Raw genomic sequence first — 14,904 nt, forward strand, 5'->3', positions numbered from 1 at the left:
CCACACACTGGTGGCCTAAAAACTCACAAATTGGTTTCTTATTTCTCACAGGGCTAAGAAGATCAAAAGTAATCAAGGCGCAGGCAAATTTGCCTCTTGAGAAGGACCTGCTCCCCCATGCCTGTCTTCCTGTTGTTTTCTTGCTTCTCAAGGAAAGGTTCCTACTGTCTCTTCCTCTTCTCACATGGGCTAATCTTGTCACGGAGGCTCCACCTTATAAACCTGTCTAAACAGGCCTACATCCCGAAGGCCTTTCTCCCAACAGGAAGTTAGGCCTCAGCGTAGGAACACCTAGTTCGTAACAATACGGTCTCGAGCAATCCTCTGTGAAGATAGTTTTCCATATCAGACCCTTGACAAGGGTTGATTGGCTAATTTTCCAGTGACATCACTAATACAGCAAAGCACAGAATCCAGAAATTAGACCTGCAGTTGGCCAAGGTCAACCCTGGTCTTGTCAGCCTTGGTAAACAAGACATATCCCCGTGTTAGGCATCATAACAGTTAGTCTTAGGGGTCAGGGGACACTGGGACATCTGTTAAGACACTGTGTCTTGGTATGTCTATTAGAGTGTCTCTTCGGGACATGGCCATTTGAATCCATGGGTGCGTAAGACCCACTCTCACTCATTGTAGGTGGGCATCATATTGCCTGCTGACTGCCTAGAAGAACAAAGAGGTGAATTCTGGAGCTGGAACAGCACCCTCATTCTTCCCTAAACGTCAGAAGCTCAGATGTTTAAGCCATTGGCTTCCTCAGCCCTGGGGCCACTGGACCTGAACAAAGCCACAATCAGTTTCTCCGAAACCCCAGCTTATAAAAGTCATTGAACAGAACTCCATTAAACCACAAGAGACAATTTCCATAGAGAATTCTCTCTCAAACAGAGATGAGACAAAGGCACAGGCATAAGATGGAGACGGGTTGGTTTGATTTCAGGAAACTTCCCCCTATCTGAGCAACCCCTGCGGGGGAGGGGTAAGTGTCGGTTCACACTTGGCTTGTGTTTAAATCTTGTTTTATTTCCTCTGTCAGTGTCTGAATCAATCGCACTGCTCCATTTCATTCTCACCAGAGCTCCTGACTGTGAATGGCTTACAGAAACAAAGGGAAGTGGGAAGTGTCCCAGTTAGGGTTACAGTTGCTGCTGATCATGACCGAAAGCAACTTGCAGAGCAAAGAGTTTACTTGGCTTACAGGGAAAGCTAAGGCAAGAACTCAAGGCAGGAGCCTGGAGGCCAAAGCTGATGCAGAGGCCATAGGGGACTCTGCTTACTAATGTGCACCCCAGTGCTTTCAGCCTGCTTTCTTACATACCAAGGGACCACCTGCCCAGGGCCAATCCCACCTACAGTGAGCTGGCCCCTCCCACATGAGCCATTAATCAAGACTGACCTACAGGTGATAGGACGGGGACATTTTCTCAATTATATTTCTTCTTTGCAGACAACTTTAGCTTGTGTCACGGTGACAAAAGGCTAGCCAGTACATGAAACCACTGTAGAAAAGCAGATGAAAGAACCATGCCTCCCTTTCCTCGTGCCAAACCCCACAGCAATGCATCACTAATGTCTCACATTTCCCCCAGAGACAAACAAGGAACAAAGAAAGTCTTTGTGCATACAAAGCAGCATTCTCCTCCCAGCTGTAGAGACATAGTCTCAGAACTGGACCTAGAATACACAGCTTTGACTGTGGGGATAAAACATTATAGTCGGAACTGCTCTGAAGCCAGAAACATGGTGCCAGCCCTGGCCTTCCTCGCTCTGGTGACCAGAGATATTGAAAACACCCAGGGGTCATCCTTCTCAAAACTGCCGTTCAACACAAGAGTGGACAAAGTTTCTAATCGCTTCCCCAGGATGAGACAGTGAGAATGGTAGGTGGTAGAACTTTGAAGTGTGTTTACACTTGGGGAATGAGAAAACAGATCTTTGAAAATTAAAGCCAGTAAGGGAAATCAGAGGTGATGGGCTGTGGTAAAGCACAAGACACAACACTGGTTACCATGAAGGAAGAGCTTCCAGGGCTGAGCTTCTGACCGTGTGTGTGTGTGTGTGTGTGTGTGTGTGTGTGTGTGTGTGTGTCTGTCTGTCTGTCTGTCTGTGTGTCTGTCTGTGTGTCTGTCTGTGTGCCTGTGTGTATATGTGTTGTGTAGGTGTATGTGTGTGTGAAGGTATGTGTGAAGGTAGGTGAAAGTGTGTGTGCAATATTCGCACCACAGATCTGCATATCTCCCATCCAACGTCTGTCTACACATGAGCCACTCAAACTGAACCCCCTTCCAGCCATTTTCTGGAAAGCCAGACTGACAATCTTTCCTTTCACCCTAATAGCTTACAGTATACACAACCTAAGGACAGAGTGTTATCATGAGGCGGGACTGTAAAGTCTTTGTGTAAGTTCTGGGAGCTTCATAATCCAGGTTTAAGAGAAGACAAGTGGAGTTGGGCTTTGGATACTGGCTGTCTAACGGATGTGCAAAGAGAATCCCAGGGGTCCCTTGGTGGTGGGTTCTAGGTTCTGGGTTAGATCCTCATCCATGCTGTGGTGAGAGCTGACATGCCAAACTCCTCCTCACATGAGGAAAAAGTAGTTGGGCCACTGCATCCCACCTCCACCAAGCCCCAATGCCCCTTCACCCCAGAGCATCTTATTAAGGCTCAACATGAATAGAGAGTGATTAAGAAGTTGGATGTCGACTCTAGTTGGGTTTGAGTCCTGTACACGTGTCATGTTTTTCCCTAGCACAGAGGTTGGTGTGGAGCAGTGATCCCTCTTGTTCTTGGGCTTCACTAGGGCTCCCACGGCTCCCACAGACCCTCTACAAGATGCTGATGTAGGGAAAACAGTGATCGCTAATGAACCCACTTTTTGCAGTGGAGAACTTGATCATTATGATGTGAAGTTACAGAAGCACACATCTCCAGTACCAGCCCATGGGGCGTTTCTCTTTCCCTTTGTCCAGCTGTTGCACAGCCAGCTGCAGGATGAGGAAGCCGCTTTCTCAAGGTGGAGCCCAACTCTCACCCCAGACACCCTAAAGTGCTCAGCCGCCTGTTCTCTCCCTCTCTTCCTCCCTCCCTCCCTTCCTCTACCTACACTCTTCAAAGTTTGACCAAACTTTACCGTTTCTACATTTTCACAATTTTCTAGAATAAGCCTGCACTTTTTTTATAATGGGGGACAAACCCACTCTACCCTGCTCAAAATAAACTCAACTTTCCCATCTCCACCCTCACTGTGCATGGCTGCAATTCCAGAGAGTTTATTTTGGCACCGCAAACGCCCACTCCAGAGTCCATATGGCCTGAACATAAGTAAGTTGTAGTCTACTTCTTTAAAGAACCGTGCACAGACTCACTCTGCACTTGAAATAGGAATACGAACCTTTTTTTTTCCTTCTGGAGAGGGGAAGTGGAAAAAGAGAAAGTCCGAAAGATCTACAAAAGTAGAGCTTTCTCCTATATTTCATCGCTAGGGTGAATGTTGTGTGTACATGTGTGCATACCTGCGTGTGCATGCATGCATGATGCCCAGGACCAACCAAAGCAAGTCTCTACTTTCTGATGATGCCTATGTAAGACGCCAATGAACTTGCCTGGGGTTGCAACCCCACAGCTCTCCAGACAGGGTGGCAGGTGAGATCTGGGGTCTGCAGGGTGGTGATAATCTTTGTCTGCAAGGCTGAATCTCAAAGGGAGGAAACCGAAGGCCAGCAGCATCACTGGGGGCCACTGTTGGAGAACTCAGTTCTTCACAAAGAGCTGAATCACTGCCGGGCCAGCCACAGGCAGATTAAAAGCCATCTTAAAGCAAAAACATGGGAATTTCACTTCTGAAAATTCACAACTCCTTTTTCTTGTTCACTTTGAGACAACGTCTCCCACTTCAGCTCAGGCTGACCTGGAACTCACTAAGTAGCCATGGTTTCAAACTGATTGCAATCCTCCTGCCTCAGCCTTCTGAGCCTGCGGATTACAGACGTCATGAGTCACCATGCTTTGCTCTCTTGTCATCTTTCTAAAGCAGCACCAAAGCTCTGTGAACATTCAGAACACACACACACACACACACACACACACACACACACACACACACACCATGTTAACTTTAGGATTTGAGTTCTTTCTTGTCAATCAATTCCATAGAAAGAGAACCTGACTCTTCCAGCCTACTCCCCCTGACATGGCCCAGACTTCATGTAAGCCTGCTTTTTCCTGCTTGTTTCCAGATGTGCAGTCGGGGTCACCAGACACTAAAATGACTCTCTTTCTTCCCACCCCCTGACAGCTTAGCTTTGCCAAGCCTGAGACAGTACCAAGTGTTTCCAATCAACTCATCCCCCCATGCAGCTTACACTGTATCGTATGGTTAATTACCAGTCACGTGCTCACATCTCACCTCTCCAAACAGGGTCTGGTATAGCTTGCTGCTTTCCCGCCATATCGCCAGCACCTTGAGGAAAAGGACAATGCAGGCAGAAGGTGATCAGTGTCAGAAGAAATGAAAATGAAATGGCTCCTGGATAGTCTCGCCCTTATTTCTTCTTTAGGCCTGGGAAAAGAGTGTGTGGACAGACACCCATGCACGGGACCCAGAACTGGGTGGACACCCATGCATGGGCCCAGCCACTGTGTAACTAGAACAGGTTCATGTGGTTTGCTGGAAGTGTTAGTTAATAACAAGGAACAAGTTTTGTACAGGGTGGTTGTAGTTGGTGGTGGTGGTGGCGCATGTGTGGCATATATAAACATGTATCTGTGTGTGTGCATATCTGTTTTCACGTGTAGAGGCTGCAGGAGGGAATCCGCTCTACTGCTCCACCACTCTCCACCTCTTTCCCTTGAGACAGGATCTCTCACTGAACCTGGAGCTAGAATGATGGCCAACGAGGTCCATCAGCCCTCCTGCCCCTACGAGCACAAACATGAACACACCCAACTCTTTACATGGCCACTGAGATGCATATACACTACCTTAGTTAGAGTTTCCATTGCTGCCAACACCATGGCCACGGCAACCCTTATAAAGGCAGACATTTAATTGGGGCTGGCTTACAGTTCGGGGGTTTAGGCCATTATCGTCATGGTAGAGAAAATGTAGCATGCAGGCAGATTCGGTGCTGGAGAGATAACTCAGAGTTCTATATCTGGATCTGCAGGCAGCAGGAAGTGACAGTGATACACTGGCCAGATTTGACACACACACACGCCCCAGTGACCCACTTCCTCTAACAAAGCCACAGCTCCTGGGAGTGACACTTCCTATGGACCTATGGGGGCCATTTTACTCAAACCACCACATACATTAGTTACTCTTCACTGCTGAGTCATCTTTCCGGTCCCTAGGTATTTTTTAAGCCACTGCAATTTCTAAGGTGAAGTAGTTTCATCCCTGTAGGAGGAACAATGGTGGTCACCTCTACATAAACACCAGGGGTGCACAGCCACAAAGGCATCTCCTGCAGGAGGACCTAATTGAAGACTACCTAAGAGATCAAGGATTGCTGATGGAGACAATGGCAGCCAATCAGGAGCTGCTGTGTGAGGAGATGGTTTCTTGGTACCAATGGGGCCCGGGTGGAGGGCATTAAAGGAGCTTGCAGCAGTGCTCAGATGAGCTTGCTGCAATGTTTCTCACCTGCTCCTGGAGTCTGTGCCATTGATTCCATGCTACCTACCCTCCAGCCCACAAGTGGTCAGCGAGTAGCTCAGGGCACAGGTAGCACCTCCATCCCTAAGGCTTGAAATGTGCCCATGGCACAGACAATAGTGACTGAGGAGAGTGTGAGGTATGTACACTGGGTAGGGATTACCACAGGTCACTGTGGCCAAGTCTCTCATTTCCAAACATGTATTTGGCTTCTAAGAGTTGGTGGGAAACAACCAGGCAAAAATTGATTGTAGAGCATTCACCAGCATAAAAGAGGGGGGGTCTTGATCTGGTCGGGCTTCCCCTAAGGACAACTGAGGTTTAGGCGGGGGCTAGGAAGGCAATGGGAATGGCCAGTAACTGGGTTAAAGGGGAACTATCCGTGCACGGCACATCCTAGATGCTCAGTCAAGCGCAGATGCTTTCCCCAACCAGTGGGGGAGAAAAGAATTGGAAAGTGAGGTGTAAGAACTTAAGCAACAAGTTCTTCCACAGGATAGCCAAAGTGACCAGGCCATGACAGACAGCAGTACAGGACCACTGGACTCTTCAGATATAGCATTGGACGATGTGTGAAGACCCTCTTATGCAAAACTAGAGGGATCCAAGTGCAATCGTCGAACCTGCCAAAGATATCATTGCAAATCACAGCTAGGTGTACTACTGATGAAGCACCATTTTATTATTATTATTATTATTATTATTATTATTATTATTATTACTACTACTACTACTACTACTACTACTACTACTACTACTACTATTATTGGCATGTGTAATATGTATGTTTTCATGCCAGTAGACAAAGCCCTTCGTTCATAGCCCCAGGAAATCCAAACAGGTAGGAATGTCGTCCACAGGCCAGAAATCCAATGTTCGTTTACACCACATGACATATCACAGCTGACAGAACAGTGTCCCCTTCCTTCGGGGTGACACCCGTTGTCTTCACTAATGCCTGAGATGGCTCTATACACTAACGTTTGAGAGCCACTGGAAAACTATGTTGCAACAAGCCAGTTACATACAAACCTGGTTTTTGTTTGGGTGTTTGGGCCTGTGTGTGTGTGTATGTTGTGTTTTTGTTTTTAGCTATAAATGGAACACAAGAAGCCCCTCTCCTAAGATCTCAGGAACCCATGAGAGAAAGAAACCTCCCCTTGAGGATGGTAGAGAGTAAGCCCTTGATTCGTTACCTGTGCTGCAGCTGCAGGGCCTCCACACAGCCTGCTCCTCTGGCAAATGGTTTTTTATCCAGGGTATATGGCGCTGGGGATTGAAGTCTGGGTCTTTTATATCTAGGCAAGCGCTGTCCGAACTGAGCCACATCCCCAGCCCGAAGTTGTTCTATAACACTGCAATAATATGGTGACACGGTTTCTAGTAACCCTCAACCCATGCCCTCTCTTTCATTACTAGTCACTACACGCATATCTACCCTTAAATACATAACTACAGCCTGCTTGGCCTGTTTAATGTTACTTACATGCGTGTTCTCAGGGCTGAACACTTGGTGCTAGATAACCAATGATGTGTCCTTGCTCAGCTCATGTTTCGGCAGTCACGTGGGTGAGACACTATGGACGCAGCTTCTGGCATTCCCAGGAGACGCAGTCTCAGAGCAAATCCCCTGATCCTCTTGTTCTCGTAAGCGCCTTCCCCTCTTCTTCTGTGTCCCCTGAGCCTGAGGTGTAGGAACTACTAAGTAGATGTGTCTGTCCATTGGGACTGGGCTCCACAACTCTGCATTTTGATTGGTTGCTGTCTTCTGTGATGGTCTCTGTGTGTTGAAAAGAGAAGCTTCTTTTCTGAAGGGGGGAAGACTATACTTAATTGTGGGTAAAAGGGCAATTATTTGGAATGTAGTCAGGGATCACAATGGCAAAATTGGTAAAGTGGCCATTGTAGGTTCTCCTCCAAGACCCGTGACCTCACTAATTCTGTGTATTTGGCTAGCTTTCCTATAGTAGGCATGAGTTCTCTCCTATTAAGCAGGTCTTAAGTCCAATTAGGTAAGTGTGGGATTTTATCTCCAAAAAATAAAAAGTAAATAATTCCAACACCAGGTCAGTACACGTTCGCTGTAGTAGATTTTTGAGTATTTTGTTTCAGTCTTGAGTAAAATCAGTAAAGCGAAGCTGTGCGCTAGAGAGCTGTGTGCAAACCTGTAGTCTCTGATATTTTTGTGCTATCAAAAAGCGATAAGGCATAGCAGCCAAGAAATTAATAAAGGTAGCGATGTCACTGACGAAAGAGAACTACAGCCGATTGATCAAATGAGTATATAGCCTGCTCATCCCACCCAAGAAAACACATTCCTTTACATCTGAGGATGGAAATCTTTCAGGGAACATACACAGCTCCATGTCACAACAGAGAACAACATTTTAAATGAGATGTTATATGTCGAAATGCAACAGAAAAATATTAATATGTATAAGCAGCACTAAAAACTTACACATCAAAGCATCCTACCAAGTTAAAGAAGTATTAAAATATTTGGCCCTACAGACATGTAAAACTTGGATAAATCAGAACAACCTATCTATAAAAATATAGATAATGGATGTAATTGGGTGAGAGATTCATGAGATTAATTGGGCTATTCTAACTTATATATGTTTTACTTTTTCCATGAGGCAGTATTTTTAAATGCCATGAGTAAAATTAAAGGGCAAATGGAAAATATTGCTACATATGATTAATAAGGAAGCTACTTCACATTATCTAAGAATTTCTTACATTTCGTCTTTAAAAGTGCATCTGTCAATGTTTTTGAAATTAGGCGAGTTGACATCCAGATCGGCTGTAGAGTGCCTGCTCAGCGTGCATGAAGCCCTGGGTTCAGCCACACCACAGCAGAGCAGAGCATGGTAGAACATGCCTGTGATCCCATCACTTGGGAGGTTGAAGCAAGAGAATCAAAAAGTCAATGTAATCTTCAGCTGTACAACAAACTCAAGCTAAACAACATCCTATCTCAAAAGGGCCAGGAGGGGACAGGTCAAAGGTTACAAACCAGCACAACAAATACAGGAGAGATTTTCCTATCACTAATAACAGAGGCCCTGATTGACATGAGAAGTAATGTCTCAACATCAAATAAAAGTTTGAGAAGACTTCTTTTCCCTCTGAGCCTGAGACAAGATTAAATACAGTTCTTGTCATTCTTCTGTGGACTTTAGCCAGCTCAGTAGGAAAAATAAACACAAGCCAAACATATAAGAAAGAAAATATTTCTATTGTCTGAAAATGAGGCAATTATATGCACAAAAATAACCCAAAATAACCTACAGACTTTAGAATTGAAAAGTAAGTGTCATAAGATTACTAAGGATCAATGCTCGGAAGTAATTACATTTATTAATGCCAGCAATAATTAAAAAACAAATTTTTAAAAGACTATTTGCGATAGCCTCCCAACTATTAAATACCCAGGGAGTAAATCTAAAAATATATGTGTGAGACTTTTAACAGGAAAGTACAAAACACAACTGAAAAAAAAATCAAGGATAGTCTTCTATAAACTGATAGGTATTCTGTGCTCACAGACTGGAAGTTTCAATTCTCTATAGATCCTGTCATGGTCATTGTTAATTGTCTACTTGACAGAATCCAAAATCACTTGGAAATGGAGTCTCACTGAGAGAGTGTCTACATTAGGTTGTCCCGTGAGTATGTCTGGTGGAGGATCATCAGGATTGTGTTAAGGTTGGAAAGCCCACAGTGAGCGGCACCATTCCCTAGGCAAGGGATTCTGCACTGTTTAAGAGCAGAGATAGTGAACTAGGCGCACACGCATTAATGCATTGCTCAGATCCTGATTGTGGATGTGATGTGACAGCTGTTTCAAACTCCTGCCACCTTGACTTCCCTGCAGTGATGGCTGTGGCCTGTGAGCCAAAGAAACCCTTCTCTCTACGGTTTTGTCAGGCTATTTTTTTTATCACAGCCGTGGGAAAAGAAACTAAGACAAATGCCAACTTCCTCCAATATGACACTCATCATCAAAGCCTCTATAAAGGATGCTCCTTTTAAAAGAAGTACACCTTATTAGAGGAAAGTGTGGGGGGGGCACTGACTCTAAAACATATTAAAAGGCAAGGGATTAAAAGAATAGCCTAGAGAATCTTGGAGATGAACAACTTACTGTACAGTTAAGGAGACAGCACAGACATTGCACAAGGAAGAGAAAGACAGACCAGAACATTACATTAACCTAAAATGTACAACAGTAACCACTGTAGAAATGAGCTTCTGGCAAATATGTGACAGAAAAGCAGCAGACAGCAGACATGTTCAATCAACAGTGCTAGATCGGCTATTCAAAGATAAGCCTTGGCTGTTGCTATGAGCAAGATCCCAGGAGGAGAGACTTGGATATCAAATATAAAACATATACGAATCCATAAGCATTCTGTAAGGAATTCCTACCCCACACTCCCTGGGTCAAAAGGACTCTGATTGGTTTCCACACAGCTGATCCAGTTATCTCTTTAAACCAGGGGTTGGATTATTTTAGGTTAGATTCAATGGTTTCTCAATGCTCTTGAAAGAATGACCAAATCCTTTGCCCTGGCCCCAGAGTCACTCCACAAACTGGCTGTTACCTCATTATTCAGGCTTATCTGTACTGTTTTCTGGTCTCGTTGCCTTGTAGATATCTGGCTTCATTCGCGCTCTCCTGCCTTTGCCTGCTCTTTTCTCTCTTCTTCTACTGTATGGCCTTCTCCACTCTTTACTATTCCTTTTTCCTCCTCTGGATGTCTACTAGGAAATCATTTCTACAAACAGCTCTTTCCTGATCCTCCTCCTCAACCTAAAACAGATTCCTCCTTGACTTCCTTGGTAGACTTTAGCATCTTGAAGGCAGGAAAGAATTACTACATTTCATAATTGATGGGGGAGAAACTCATGAGGTCCCATCCCTCCCTGAAGGACTTTTGGAAGATAGTGGTTGCTGAGAGGGGGGAAGTAGTCTTCTTCAGGGATGTAGACACCACTAAAGAAACAAAGAAAACTGTCTTTGTTCCTTAATTCCGGTGTCTATTGCTGCACCATGGCCAAAAAGCAAGTTAAGGAGGAAAGAGTTTATTCAGCTCACACTTCCATAGTGCTGGTCATCACCAAAGGAAGTCAGGATAGGAACTCATACAAGGCAGGAACATGGAGGCAGGAGCTTATGCAGAGTCCGTGGAGAGATGCTGCTTACTGGCTTGCTTCACATGGCTTTCTCAGCCTGCTTCTTACAGAACCCAGGACCACCAGCCCAGATATAACACCACCCACAATGGGGTGGGTTCTCCCCCCCCCATCACTAACTGAGAAACTGCCTTACAGCTGGTCTCATGAGGGAATTCCTCAACTGAGGCTCCTTACTCTCTGATGACTCTAGTTTATGTCAAGTTGATACACAAAAACCAGCCAACGCAACAACATATGTCACCCATGTTCCAGTAAATAACCCCATGCTCATGCAAATAACTTTTGTCAAACTCAGTGGGATACACACACACTCACACATACACACACACAGAATCACTAACAAGGACACACTCTCACACACACACATATACTCGTACACACATATACACTCACACATACATACACACTCACACATAAATACATCATATACACACTCACACACATACACTCAGATATGCACACACACTCCCCTACACTTACACACACATATATTCGCATGCACATACATACATACACTCACATATACATACACACATACACACACATACATATACTCTCCCACACACTCACATACATACATTCACATATACTCACATACACACTCACACGTGCATACACTCACAAACACATACATTTACACACAAACATTTACTCATGCACATTCACATACATAAACACAACTATACACACACACACACACACACACACACACCTATACACACATAGGATTTGAGAGGAGGAGGGGGTTATTAGGAAGGGTTTCCGTAGGAGAAGGAGTAGACATGAGAGAGTACTGAGAAGTGAAAAACAGCCACATTCATCACCCACATGTATGAAACTGTCCAGGATTTTTTTTTACAATTCAGTTTGGTCATGAGTAACAGAAAACACAAATTGCTGTTTCAAACAAGATAGATGTGCTTTGTTCCTTACAAAAGAAGTCTAAAGTTTGAAAGACAAAAGGTAGGAGGTCGGCCAGTCACCAAATCTTACCACCATAATCATCCTTCCTCACCTGGTGGTGAGCCAGCTATGACCCCCAACTCGGCCAGTTTTCTTTAGGGACTCAAGCTGAGGCAACTGTCCCCCCACCTCTCCTTTGTACAGGATGTTGGGCCTTGTGATGGAAAGGGAGTGAGAATTGGGAATCGGAAAAGCAACTTTCAGGGTTTCTGATTGGCTGTGGTGTCCATCCCTTCTGCCCACATCTGATTAGCTAGAATTAGAGTGGGAAGGAGTCTCAAGAGAGGCAGTTCATCATCACACAGCAATGGATAAGAAGGAATGAACCCTCCTCCTAGAGAGAAGAGGAATGAACTGATGGGTTTCTCTAGCAACATAAATCTACTAAGACATGGGGACTTACTATACACTTTCTAACACGTTCTACAAGATGGCAATGTGGTGTCCAGCCTTTGTGTGGCATTCTAGGTGACACACAATCCCTTATATCTCAGGAAGCCAAGCAGAGTACACTTTATCATACTCAAGCATTTTCTAAACATGTCATGATAAGTGGCTTTTACGTTCTAGGTGCTCATGATAACTTCAGAATCAGGCATTAACCCTTTACTCACAGAAATCACTTCCTGGGATGGTTTCTATATCCACTATTGATTATCATATGAAAAACTATCCTAAAACTTACTGGTTTAAGATAAGTTTAGGGGCCTATGTATGAGTTTAAAAAATGAGTGATTTCTGCAGATCTCAGACATGCCTCTCTGACTTGGCTGGGCTCCCTCTCAGCTAAGCAGCAGCACCAGCAGGAGGAGGAAAGTGCTCTGCTCATCTGAGGCAGTCACATGATACCTTCATACCAATCCATATTCTCTGTCCATCCCCCATCAGTCTGGCTTGGGGACAATCATAAAAGCAGAAGATGGATAGGAAAGTAAACCAGACCTTATAAAGCTAAGACTCAGAACTGGCAATCATCATTTTCCCCAAATTCCAGTGGCAAATCTGGTCAGGGGTCAGGGTGTGTGAGAGGCGGAGAAAGGGACCTCATTTCTTTATTAGGGAATTACTAAAGGCACGGACACTTCAAAGATGGGTGATAAGAAGTTTTACAATCTGCCAAAGATGTCAAGGTCCTTGTCCAAGTCAGCTTCGTCAACCTAATGCAGCATAAAATCACTCAGAGTATCAACTCTGTAACTGTCTTTTCCAAATAGGTCTACAGACATATTCGGGGAGGACTGTCTTGTTTGATAGTTTAAGTAAGAAGGTCCAACCCACCACAGGCAGCACCATTCCCTAGGCAGGCGGTCCTCGGATGCATATGGAAGCTAACTAAGCAAGCAGCATCCCTCCATGGGTTCTGCATCAGGTTCCTGCCCTTTGGGTTTTGGTCTGTGACCTGGATGCATAAATTAACCCTTTCCTCCTCAGGTTGCTTTGGATCAGACTGTTTCATCACACCAACAGAAAAGACACTAGATCAGTACCCCTTTGGAGTGTATGTGTGTATTATGTATATACACAGATAGCTATAGAGGAATAAAATGTTTCCATTTTATTTATATAATAATTTATAAGAGTAGAATTGAAAGATTTACCTCCCCCTCTAGGAACAGGCTCAACAGTTGTGCTTTGTTTGTAATTTGTCCTGTCCTATTCACGAAAGTTACCAGAACTCTCAGGGGACTTATAAAACAATAACAAAAAAATTAAGAACCATAGCTGTGTGGCGTGTGACCTCCTCTGCAGACACAAAATACACTGAAGTGGAACTAATGATTTCTTTTGAAAGTCACTTAGATATTTCAACCAAGACTATAATGCCCCACCAGGGAGCAGTTTTTAAGTTCATATATTTTATGCATGCTTATTAAACATATTTTATTCATGTACATATATATAAGTAGCCATATTCCATACAAAGGTACAAATATATAATTGATACAAAAGTCAAAGGAATAAACAATAAAGTCAACCTTTTGTGCTCACCTTAACCAAAGTATCCATTGGGAAGATTCTGGAACAAAGGAATGTTTAGGTTGATACTATGTCTTGATGTTATAAAAATACTGCCATTTCTTATGGCATCCATAAGAGAGTAACTATTCCAGTTTCAAAGCCAGAATAACCATTTTGAAGGAAATTATGCCTGAACAATAAGTTGATGGGAACCAGCATGTTACCAATAGATCTGAGAAAAGAAACTTCGCCCCCTTCCTCCTGGATCAAACCATCATTTTCTTTTTCATTGCTGGAGATTGAATCCAGGGCCTTTTACATTCTCAGTGGTCCTACGCTACCACTGACCTACGTTCTCAACCCTCAACATCATGTTTACGTATTTACTGTAAAAGGAAAGCATTTGTGGATATGTTGGAAAAGCTGAAGTCTGTTGGAGCTGTGGCCAGCTTCTGCATAGAGGCAGTATCTGGAGGAGAGAAGGTTTTAGAAGAATACTGACCAAGATGGGGAGAAAGAACAGAGCATTAGTTCTGGTATGAATTTCTACACAATGCCCAAAGCACTCGAAATTAGATGGCAATTTTTAAATCTTGAGAATTATTTTTACAGTCTTCTCCATTAGCCAGGCTGGAAACTTGAAGTTTTTCTACCAGCCTAATGTGCTTTTAAACAGGAACTCATGTAGTTCAAGTTACCCTCAAACCCACCATACAGTTGAGAATGACCTTGAACTTGATCATACCAACACCTATGGAGTGCTGGGATTATAGGAAAGTGCCACCATGTCTTAGTTGGTTTTTTCTGTTGCCATGACAAAAATAAAAATGAAAAACTCTGACGAAAGTGACTTAAGAAAGGAAGGGTCTATTTAGGTGCACAGTTTGATCATACAGACCGTCCTGGTGGGAGATCCAAAGGGGCAGGAGCTCGAAGCAGCTGGTCAGAATGTGTCCACGGCCAGGAAAACGGTAACAATGAACACTTGTCCTCAGGTAGCTTCCTCTTTCCTATGCGGTCTAAGATCCCAGCCTACAGAATTGCCCCTCCCTATTCGAGGGTGGATCTTCCCAATTTAACAGACCTAATATAGACAATCTCTCATGCACATAGCCAGAGAG

The sequence above is a fragment of the Rattus norvegicus genome, chromosome 8, assembly GCF_021556685.1.
Source record: "Rattus norvegicus strain SHRSP/BbbUtx chromosome 8, alternate assembly SHRSP_T2T, whole genome shotgun sequence".
Lineage (NCBI taxonomy): Eukaryota > Metazoa > Chordata > Mammalia > Rodentia > Muridae > Rattus > Rattus norvegicus.